The 11,558-nt window shown below is 53.4% G+C and overlaps 1 pseudogene; it reads left to right on the top strand.

Moving 5' to 3' along the window:
* Positions 1 to 7,508: 7,508 nt before the first annotated feature.
* On the top strand, positions 7,509 to 9,365 carry LOC132319394 (feather keratin Cos2-3-like; annotated as a pseudogene).
* The last annotated feature ends 2,193 nt before the right edge of the window (positions 9,366 to 11,558 follow it).

Raw genomic sequence — 11,558 nt, 5'->3', positions numbered from 1 at the left:
TCCTCAACATCCTGGCCACCCTCTGCTGAACGCACACCACTTGGTCCAGGCATGTCTTGCAGTACAGACCAAAACTGCACACAACATTCTAGATGCAGTCAGGTGAATTCTGAGCAGAGTGGGATCATCTCTCCAGCTGATGTTCTGGCTACCCTCCTGCTCTGATAGCCCAGGTTCTTGATGACAGTCCTTGGTGTCCGGGAACAGTCCTGGGAGTCACACCTCTTTTGATGGGGTTACTGCAAAAGCACCTATCCCTGGCTCTGCTTTTGGGCTGCGGCTTGCCAGGGGTGGGAGCAAGTGTGGAGAGGCAGGGCTGGTTGCTACCAAGACAGCTGCTGATCAGGGGTCTGGGTGGACATGTGTCATGTTGCCCAGCTGTGTCCTGCAGCAGTTCAGCAGCTCCTCTTCCTCAGCTGCAAGCTTCTCTGCAGCCTTTGCTGCTGGTCACCACACAGCTTTGGAAGGATCCTGGACAGCCCTTTGGGACATTCAGCCTGCACCTGCTGCCCCTTTTCCTGCCCTGAGTCTCTCCCTGCCTCCCTCTCTTCAGAAATATTCCCAGGAAGCCCTGGGCACAGACAGGGAAGGAACAAGATGAGGAGGACATGCAATGCCTGTGGGTCTGTGTGGTGCGTTGACCCCGACCAACACTAAGCACCCACCAGCTGTTTTCTCGATCCGCTGTCCGAGTGGGATGGGGCACAAATTGGAAGAGAAAGAGTCCAAAAAAACCTGTGGATCAAGATCAGGACAGTTGTATTGGGTCTGGCTGAGATGGACTTAATTTTCCCCATAGCAGCTCTCATAGTGCTGTGCTTTGTGTTTGTGGTTGGGAATGTGTTACTAACACACCAGTGTTTTGGCTGTTGCTGAGCAGTGCTCCACAACACCAAGGTTGTCTCTCCCACGTTCCCCCCTGACCAGTAGGCTGGGGGTGGACAAGAGCTTGGGAGGGGACATAGGCAGGACAGCTGACCCCAACTGACCAAAGGCATATTCCAAACCATGTGACATCTGCTCAGCAATAAAAGCTAAGAGAAAGGAGGAGGAGAGGGGCCATTTGCTACTTACGACGTTTGACTTCCAGAGCAACTGTTACACCTACTGAAGCCCTGCTTCCCAGGAAGTGGCTGGACATTGCCTGCTCATGTGAAGTAGAGAATATATCTTTTCTTTTCCTTTGTTTCCACGTGTGGCTTTTGCTTCTGCTTTAATAAATTGCCTTTATGTTGACCCATGAGTTTTTCCCATCTTATTTTCTCCCCTCCCTGTGCGGCTGAGGAGGGGAGTGATAGAGCAGCTTGGTGGGCACCTGGTGTCCAGCCAAGGTCAACCCACCACATGAGCCCAGGCATGGACTCCAAGGGGGACCTGGTAGTGGTGATGCCAGTCTTGATGCCGAAGCTGGTGCCAGTGCTCGGCAGGCTGGGGAACCAGCCCGGGGCCAGGCGGGGCCAGGCGGTCTCGGCGGGCGGAGCGGCAGCGCCCCCTAGCGGGCCCGGCCGGGGCTGTCCCCCTGCCCCTGACACACACGCCCGGCCCCGCCCGCGGCGGTTCCTGCCCGGCCGCAGCCCCGGCTCCTCTCCCCGGCTCTCCCAGGGCGCAGTAATACACCGCCGCTTCCCAGCGCCACCCCGGCGAGTCCCGCAGCTCTTTGGACCCTTTATGACCCCTCACAACGAGTTCGGAGCCTCGGCCTGGGAGCTGACGGTAGGAGCAGAAAACGAGTATAAAAAACTGTAACTGCATCTCATCCCAGGAACTACATCTGTATGCAGTTCCTGGGCTGAGAGACCTAGTCTGCATCTGGGAAGCCAGGTCACAAGGTGTGACGATGCCACAGGGCTCAGGCAGAACGAAACCGCTACGGCTGCACAGTCCAAGGCTCCCAGTGGCTCACTGCTGTTTGGTGGCAGTATCTATGGGTGACATTTTGCACGAGGCAGTTCTCACCTCTCACTACGTGCTCATGCCTCCAAACTACCCACCCAGTTAAATGAAGGTTACTTTTAATTTCAGCTGGTTTTCAGACCCAATTCCCCAGGCAATTCTGCTTGTCTCTGGGCAAAACTTCCATCAGTTTTGATTCAACAGCATAACAAAATTGAACAAAACCAACCCAAACTGAACAGCGAGCTTATGTCTCTGCTACAGGTAAGGGCACTTCAAGCTGCGACCGTGAACTGCAGCAGCTGAGGATTACCAACATACTCCCATTTGCCATCTCCGTTGCAGGTGGAAACAAGCAGCAGTGGTTTTGGGGAGGGCAGCTAAGAGCGTTAACCAAAAAAACGTCACTCTGTGGGGACAGACAATGCTGAGCTGTTGGAGCTTTTAGACAATTACAGATCAGGAATAATCCTCCTGTGCTGTACCACGCTTGAGAGTAAGGGGCTTGATGAGATGAGTTCAGGGGACATTAAGATTTTTCCTGTAGGATCACTTTTCCTTCCAGAAACCAGGACCCTCCACCTGGGTCTGCATTGTGACAGGTTGGCCTATATATTTTCAAGCGTACTACTCAGTCTCATACTATATCATCAAGAGAAACCCCCCACTTCCTCCAGTGATGCCAAATAGTGAATTTCAGAGCCTGGTGAGCACTTATCAGGAGCCCATAAAGGGATTCGATATGTTTATATACATATGATTCTAACACAGAAGCTAATCTGTAGGTAATCTGTACATTTAAGACATCCTCTGCTCTTTTACACCTTCCCTCATTACTTTTTCCATAAGAAGTGAAATGTTATTATAGAATTATGGGACAAAAATTTCTGAGACAGGAGTTAACTTCCAAGCTCTGAAAACCCTTCTGAAACTTTGAGGGGGAAAAAACCCCCACCATCTTTAGGATAAAAAGACGTGTAGACGTGACACTTCGGGACATGGTTTAGGGGCCATGGTGGTGTTAGGTTGATGGTTGGACTTGATGATCTTAAAGGTCTTTTCCAACCTTAATGTTTCTGTGATTCTGTGATTCTGTGAGTAGATGAACTCATTTGACTGTATGTTGGTGTGTGAGCAGTTGATGCTGATGCCGGTGCCCTCGGTAGTCTCTGCCAACGGCTCCTGCTGCACCTGGGCTCTGCCCACAGCCACTGCAGAGAAAGTAGAAGGAAAGGAAAAAGTTCACCAAAGGTCACCCAGCTCTGATTTTCCCAAAGAAATGGTTAGGAAGAGTGGCAGTGAGACAGAGCCGGACTGGAATGAATGGCAAGGTGTGCCCATGAAGAGGGGTGGAGACTGATAGTGGTGTGGATGTGTGGAGTGAGAGGAGAAGGCTGGGGGGAATTTGGAGTTGATGCATGCCAAAATGAGATGAAAGTCAGAATAATGGATGGATGGATGGATGGATGAAGAGGGGACGAGAAGACAGGAGAATGGGTGTGTTACAGTGAAGTACGGAGGGCTGAATTGAGACCAAGTATAAATGCTGAATGCACAGAGGGATGAGTGGATGTATGGAATAATGGAGAGGTGCAGGAAAGCAAACTGCTGCCTACAGTTAGGAAGGAAGCAGGGGGAGAGATGAGAGAGGGGTCTCAGAGAGTAGGAAGAGGCATTAGAGCTGGTAGGGGCCTGGAGAGATGGGTAAAAAGAGGGGTGGATGGACGGATGAAGGCAGGACAAGCAGAGAGCAAGAGTGGGTGTTACAGTGAAAGAGGGCTGCAATGAGGGCAATACTAACTGCTGAATTCACAGAGAAGAATGGGTGCATGGAAAGGCAGGCGTACATGCAAGCAAACTTGTAATGGTAGAGATGATGGGAATGAAGGAGACTACCTGGAGGGGACTCAAGAGAGCTGGGAAAGGGGGACGAGAGATGGTAGAAAGAAAAAAGAGAGGGAAGAGTTTGTGGCAGGCCCACTGGAGAACACCCCGGGCACAGCCCGCCAGCGCCATGCAACCAGGAGCAGCGCAGCCAGCCCCGCCAGCCCTGCGCCCTGGCACTGCTGCATCCCACTGCTCCGCCGCCCCGGCCTCACTGCCCCCCCACCAGCGTCTGCTCCCTGTTCTGGCCGCGGTGCCTCTGCTCCGCTGCCTCCTCTCCCCTCTGCTGCTGCCAGCTCCACCCCGAGGCTGAGCCCTGCACTGGCGCCACTCAGGATCTCACCCGGGCTGAGAGGCTCTGCACGTGCAGAAGATTGTCTCCTGGCAAGTGGACTCTCCCCATCCTCCAGCAAGAATAAGCCTGCACAGCGCCAGCTGCAGCCGGGATAGCTGCAGGGCCTCCACCCAGGAGATGGACCAGCTTCCCTGAGCTCTCTCTGAGCTCAGGGCCTAGAAACAGCAGCCACTGATTTCCTGTGGATGGGAGGGAGGAGGCTGAGAGCCTCCCTTCAGCTGCCTCTCTGCAGTCTGAGCACAATGCCTAAAAGTTGTGTTGAGGCAGAGGGGGTGTGAGGACAAATGTGCCCATGGGCGTGCAGGGGTCAGGGAGGGCAGGGGTGGTGGGGAATCACAGGGTGAGAATGCAGGTCAGAAGGGACCTCCACAAGTCATCTAGCTCAAGCCCCTGCTCAGAACAGATCCCACTAGATTAGGCCGCTCCAGGATGGAGGTTGCACAAACTCCCAGGGAAATCCATTCCAGTTCTCACTCTTTCTTTTAGCCTGTTGCTTAACTAGAACTCCCCACATTCCAGCAGCTGTTCATTGCCTCTACTCCTGTCGCAGAGCACTTCCACAGTCTAGTCCACCTTCTCTGTTTCCTTTGAACAAGTAGTTCCTGGACCTGCTGGGAACAATTTGGCTGACAGAGATCAGCATAGGCATATTCCCTGCGGTTGGGTGTCACCCCCAAACTTGCAGGACGTGCTGTCCTTCCCATTACTCGCGGCCTTCATGAAAACATTAAAGAGTATTGGTCCTACTGCTGAACCCTGAGAGACCCCACTATTGTCTGCCAGCTGGGCTTTGCACCACTGGTCACAACTCTTTGAGCCTGGTAGTCCAGCCAATTTTCCACTCACCTTATCATCGTCTTACGGAACCCATTTGTCACCGGTTTGGTCAGAAAGGAAGTATGAGAGAGGATGCCAGTCCAGGTGTGGCCCACCAGTGCTGAATAAAGGGGAGCAATCACCCCTCTTGACCTCTTGGCAACACTTTGTCTAAGGCAGCCCAGGATACCATTGGACCTCTTTTACGCAAGGGCACATCGCTGGCTTATGGCCAACTTGGTGTCTACCAGAACCCCTAGGCTTTTTTCTCCAAAGCTGCTTTCTAGCCGGGTGACCCCAAGCTGCCCTGGTGCATGGACTTGTTCTTCCCCAGGGGCAGGAATTTGCACTTCCCCTCGTCGAACTTCATGAGGTTCCTAGAAGCCCATTTCTCCAGCTTGGCGGGGTCCCTCTGGATGCTGGCCTGACCCTCCCGTGTATCAGCCACTCCTCCCAGTTTGCTGTCGTCCACAAACCTGCTGAGGGTATACTCTGTCCCATCATCCAGAACACTAATGAAGATGTTGAACAGGAGCCAGTATTGATCTATGGAGTGCACCATTAGTCACTGGCTTCCAACTAGGCTTTACACCACTGATCACCACCCTCTGGGCCTGGCCATTCAGACAGTTTTCAATCCACCTCACCGTCTGCTCATCCAGCCCTTACATCAACAGCTTCTCTATGAGAAACCTATGAGCGACAGCGTCAAAGGCCTTACCGAAGTTGAGCTAGACAAGATCCACTGCTCTCCCCTCATCTCCCAAGCCAGTCACTTCATCATCAAAGTTTATCGAGTTGATCAGGCCTGACTTCCCCTTGGTGAAGCCATACTGACTACTCCTGTTGCCTTTCTCATCCTTAACATGCCTGGATTAGGCAGGCTTTCCAGGATTAGCTGCTCCACCACCCTCCCAAGGTGAGGCTGAAAAGCTTGTACTTTCCTGGGCTCTCTTTCTTGCCCTGCTCAGGCACCTCTCCCAGTCACCATGATCAGTTGAAGATAATCATGAGTGACCTGGCAATGACAGGAGCCAGCTCCCTCAGCCCTTGTGGGTGCATCCCATCAGGGCCCATGCACTTACAGATGTGCGGTTTGCTTAAGTATTCCCTGACCTGAACTCCTTCCACCAAAGGTAGGTCTCCCTTGTTCCAGACTTTCCCCCTGGTCTGCAGTTGGGATTCCTGAAGGCCAGTCTTGCTAGTAAGGATGGAGGCAAAGAAGGCCTTCAGCACCTCAGCTTCTTCCATATCCTGTGTCACCAGGGCCTCCATCTCATTCAGCAGTGGTCCTACACTTTCCGTATTCTTCCTTTTGTCACCTGTGTCCTTACAGAAGCCCTTCTTACTCCCTTTGACACCCCTCACTGGACTTACTTCCAGCTGGGCTTTATCTTTCCTAACCTCTTTGGACATTGCCTCTGTATTCCTCCCAGGTTACTTGTCCTTGTTTCCACCTTCTGTATGCTTCCTTTTTGTGTTTGAGTTTGACCAGGAGCTCCTTGTTTATTCACGTAGGCCTCCTGGCATGCTTTCTGGACTTCCTCCTCGTTGGCATGGGCTGCTCTTGAGCTTGGAGGAGGTGATCTTTGGCTATTAACCAGCTTTCCCGGGCCTCTGTTCCCTCTAGGGCCTTATCCCAGGGCACTCTTCCAAGCAGATCTTTGAAGAAGCCAAAGTGTGCTCTCCTGAATTCCAGGGTTGTGAGCTTGATATTCACCTTCCTCGCTGCCCTCAGGATCCTGAACTCCACCATCTCATGGTCATTGCAGACAAGGCTGCTCTTGCTCTTCACACCCGCAATGAGCTCTTCCTTCTTGGTGAGTATGAGGTCCAGCAGAGCACCTGTCCTCATGGGCTCCATGTTCCTTTTATTCAGTACATATTCGGTCCAAGGTCTCAGCCTCTGCCTGACACAGCACCATGTACCCATGAGTACATTTGGCATTGGCTTGCACACAAGGCGGGTGTGTGTCCCACCCTAGACACCACTGACACTGCATTGGAAACAGATCCACTCAGGGATGGCCAGCACATGGTCGGCAGGATTCCTCAGCCTTTCTCTCTGCCTATCCTTTTGAACTCCGTAACACTGGGGAGAGCAGCTCTGTCCTGGCCTGGAGAGGTAGGAAGGGGCACTTCCAGCCATGCTGAGGCACTCCCAATGTTGTTACACTGCATTAAACTAAGGATCCAACTGGTGTGAAACCATCCTTGTTGTGGCCTGAAGTCAGCAGTAAAACAGTGTGAGCTTTTCATCGGCAGGAAAAGGAAGGCTGAAGATACACACAAGGTTGCATTTCAGTGCCTGTGCTGTGGGCAGTTCTCTGCCAGGTTTGTTCTGTTGTTGTTCAACTGCACTCAGGCTCCGTCTGGCCCTGGCTGCTGTGTGGAGCTCATGGACAGAGCAGTGGAGAGTGCTCCTGCCGTGACCTGCGCATGCCCTCGTGATGAGGGACACACAAACACACACATGGAAGCATGCAAAACTTTACACCCAAAAACACTTGCAGAAATCCAGCATGCAGACAAGTGCAGACAAGAGGACACACGCAGAAACATGACCGACTTTGCACTCAACTGGGGATATCCTGGGGACAGCTCTGGCAGGGATTCTGAGGAGCATTCAGGGGAAGGACAAGGCCCTGTATGTGCTAATGGTGGTGTTTGGGTACCCAGGGAGACTGCACAGAGGGGAGGTGTACTGGGAGCTTTGAAGAAAACATTGTATTCAAGGAGTCAGTGATCTTGCGCAAGACATATCTGCTCTATTGGGCCTTGCACTAAAGGCTTGAGAGGCCTGTACATAAGCATGAGTAGCTGCTGCAAGGGAATCTGCTGGAGTGCCCTGTGTCAGCCTGTGCTGCATGTTGGTGGGTGTTATGGCAGAAATAACCTTTGAGTGTTCGAGAAGACGTACTTTTCTTTTTTTGTGTAACACAAAATAAAAGGCACCATGGCATGGGAGGGAAGCAGAAGCTCTCCCTGGACAGGATCTGCACAGTGTGTCTTGGGAAAATTTACCTGGGTCCATCTGATGCTGCACAAGCACAGGTTTCCCAGCATCTGAGGGGATGTAAGGTTTACTCACTAACTATATTCGTCTTTTTATTCTATCTTACAAAAACAGACGTTTTATTATGTCGTTTGCTGTCAGGTCTTTCTTTCTGAGATCTGAAAAGGATCCTGCACCACATCTTGACCCATGCTGCCTCCCTGGTGTAGAACAGGAGCAGGCAAAACCAGCCAGCAGAATTTTCCTGGAAGCAGATTTAGGTGGGATACGGTCAAACCCAGGAGCCAGGCCGCTTCTTGGCAACAGGGTGATAAAGAGCCCCAAAGGAGTCACCCAGGCTGACATCATTTGCCTTTACAGGACTCCTCCAGCATGTGAGATGAGTCCTCTGCCCACGCTGACATGTTTTGCTCCAGAAATGCTTGGGCCTCTCATCCTGTCACAGAAAGGCTGCCTTCAGCGGGGAATGTGCCTGACATAAAGCAGGAAACGAGAAGACAGCAATTCAGGAAGCCAAAACACAGCCCATAGCATTAGCTGGGATGTTTTGCATTCAAGGTGAGCTTGTCAGAAAATAATCACCTCCACAAGGAATGCCTCTGGCAGCCTGGGGCAGTAAAGAGCCATGATAAAAGCCAGCCCAGCTCCTTGCTCTCTCATCCACTTCTCTTGCCTCCTTCTCCCTGGGAGTCAGGTGAGTCTGAAGCCCCGTCTCCTTCTGTGCTGTCTCTAAAAGGAGGTCTCACTTCAGTGGACCTCTCAGCTGATTCCAGATTTGTTCTATGCCAGATCTTGGGGCTGCTTGTCATGGGAGAGGGAAGTGGGGAGAAGGTTAGACATGGAGGGAAGCTGGGACTGTACTGAGGTGGCTTCTGGACTCACGGACTAGGCAGTAGCTGCATAGGAGCTAGTAGACCTTTTGGGGCCCTGGTATGACAAGGCCAAGAAGCCCTCATACGTCTCTGCACAGCCTCCACCTCCCGGCCTGCACATTCTTTGGTTCCCTCATGGTGTGGTGACAGGCTGCTCCTCACGCATGCCCATGTTTTCCTCCCTCCCTGCCCTCTCTCCCAGGTGCACCTCAGGCCCCAAGACATGTCCTGCTATGACCAGTGCCGGCCCTGCCAGCCCTGCGGCCCAACCCCGCTGGCCAACAGCTGCAATGAGCCCTGTGTCAGGCAGTGCCAGAACTCCACCGTCGTCATCCAGCCCTCTCCCGTGGTGGTGACCCTGCCTGGTCCCATCCTCAGCTCCTTCCCGCAGAACACTGTTGTGGGATCCTCCACCTCCGCTGCTGTTGGCAGCATCCTCAGCTGTGACGGAGTGCCCATCACCTCTGGCTGCTGTGACCTCTCCTGCATCACTAGCCGCTACTGCGGCAGGAGGTGCCCCCCCTGCTAAAGATGCTGGCAACGGCCTCAGATAAGGACCCCCAGGAACTCAGAAAATGCTGCTTGACACAGGATCAAACTCTGTGCCATTGTTTTAGGAGCAGCTGACCATCTCTGGCTTGTCCTGCAAGGGCAGACTGGAAGGGGCAGCCTGGGCCTTCTGAAAACATGGCCAATGTCTAACGTTCCTGTCTTCCAATCACCCTTTTTCTCTCTTTTCTTTGTATTCTTGTGCTCCCCTCAGAGCTTGCTGTGAGGACCCCAGAAACAAGCCTGGAGTCACCTGCTAGCCTGTCTGCTTCTGTGAGGCAGGTCGATAGATGCCCTGTGGCAACTCTGCCACAGGAAAAGGGGAACAGAGTCTTGACTGCTCCTGCCCCTCACTCAGGGCCTCCACTTGGGCTGACCTCATTTCCCTCTTTCAACGCATTAAAAAGTTTTTGCAACCCTGCCTGTGTTCCTTAGGTGGTCTTTCCATCTGCACACTGACTGCTGAGGGAGAAAGACCTTGCTTTGGAGGGGCATTAGTTGGGGGCACAGGAGGACCCTTCATCACTCCTAGAGGCATTGGAGAGTGGGAAAAACTGCAGTGAGTCCTCTTTCAGGGACTGCCTCTTGAAGCTGAGGAAGACATCCCCAGTTACTCTACTGCCCATGGCCATCAGTCCTTGCCTTGCTGCGTCTCTGCTCAGAAATAGCCCCCTGGCCCCAGAGCACATCATATGAACAGGAATCCTGACAACTGCTGTCTTCCAGAGAGGAACTGTGAGCATGTGGGAGGCCCCAGGGAGGTCAGCAGTCCCACAAGCCCTTGGGGAGGAGTGGTGCTCTTGCTTTGGCTGGAGCTGTGCTGGGCAAGGAGGCTCAGAAAACTATGTTGCCAAAGGATGGCTGGATTTGAGAATGGGTAAATAGCCTTGGGGTGGCCCACAGTCCCTACTCTACCTGCCCCTCCCCTCCATCACCCGATTTTGGGGCTATGGCCTGCATGCCTGGGCATGGGCAGCAGGGACAGCTTCCCCATGCAGCCCTACCACCCTTCAGCACAGCATCTGGCATTGCCACCTATTGACTACCTGTGTAAGGCTGAGGTGTTCACAAGTTAGTATTGGTATCAGCTACAGCAGGCCACACGCTGGAGTCCCCTGTCCCTTTGAACGCAACACCCCCTTGGGTGAAGGCATCCCTGGGACTGTGACTGGTGCCCAAACACACAACCCTGCTCTGTGCTGCCTTGTCTTCCCCAGGCACAGCTTTGCTGAGGCCCAGGACCTCTACAGCCCCATAAGTGCCACAACCCAACTCTGGTCCAGAAGGGTGCTGTGTGAAAGGAGATACCCCCAGCTCTGTGGAGACATTGCAGTGACACTGCACTCAGCAGGATCCATGAGCTGTCCCTGAATGGCACAGGGCACGCACCAGCCCAACCAGAGTGCACACGTTGGGGTGCCTTCCCCCAGGCACCAAGCTCCTTCAGAGCCCTGAGGCTGAAGAGGCCCTTGTGCTCCACACAGCACCATTGCTTCCCACAGACACGCCAGGGCCTTCCCACATCTGCAGACTCTGGGACCCTGTGGTGTGGGAGTTTTCCCTCACACTGACCCAACATGCGGTCAGCACTACAGGACCAGCATGGAGGACAGGGTCATTCCTGCATGGGGCGAGGATGGGGGTGCACTGCTCCCCAGGCCAGGTTCTGTGGGCGTCGATGCTGAGTCAGGTGGTAACACAGCAGCAATGAGCATTAGGACCAAGCCCACCTAGACCCAGTGCAACCATGGGTCCCAGCTCTGGCTTGGCCCCTGGCTCAGCGTCTCTATGAGAGCTCAGGCCTAGTGTAGGCCTGCCCCAGCTCTGTCCTATCTGTGCCTGTGTCTGGCCTGGGCTACTGTTGTCTTCCTGGCCTGGCCAGGCTCCTAGATAGTCCTGGTAGTCACTGGGTGGAGCCTTCACCTCATCCTCTCTTGAGTCCGGCCTTGGTCTGCACCACAGCCCCAGCTCTGACCCTGGCACTGACACCTCCCATCTGTTGCCTAGATTATGGCAATAATCAATAGATGCTTCTGGGGTGGTATTGTCTGCTCTCTAAGATAGAAGTCTGAGATGGACCAGCTCTCTTGTTTTTTCTAACCACAGCCTTACACCAGGGAAACATTTCTAGGCACTTACCTGGGCAACTAGGCTCCCTAGGGCCTATGTTTCC

This window comes from Gavia stellata, chromosome 28 (assembly GCF_030936135.1).
Source record: "Gavia stellata isolate bGavSte3 chromosome 28, bGavSte3.hap2, whole genome shotgun sequence".
Lineage (NCBI taxonomy): Eukaryota > Metazoa > Chordata > Aves > Gaviiformes > Gaviidae > Gavia > Gavia stellata.
The sequence above is the reverse complement of the archived record's forward strand: the minus strand, read 5'-3'. Positions and strand labels throughout refer to the sequence as shown.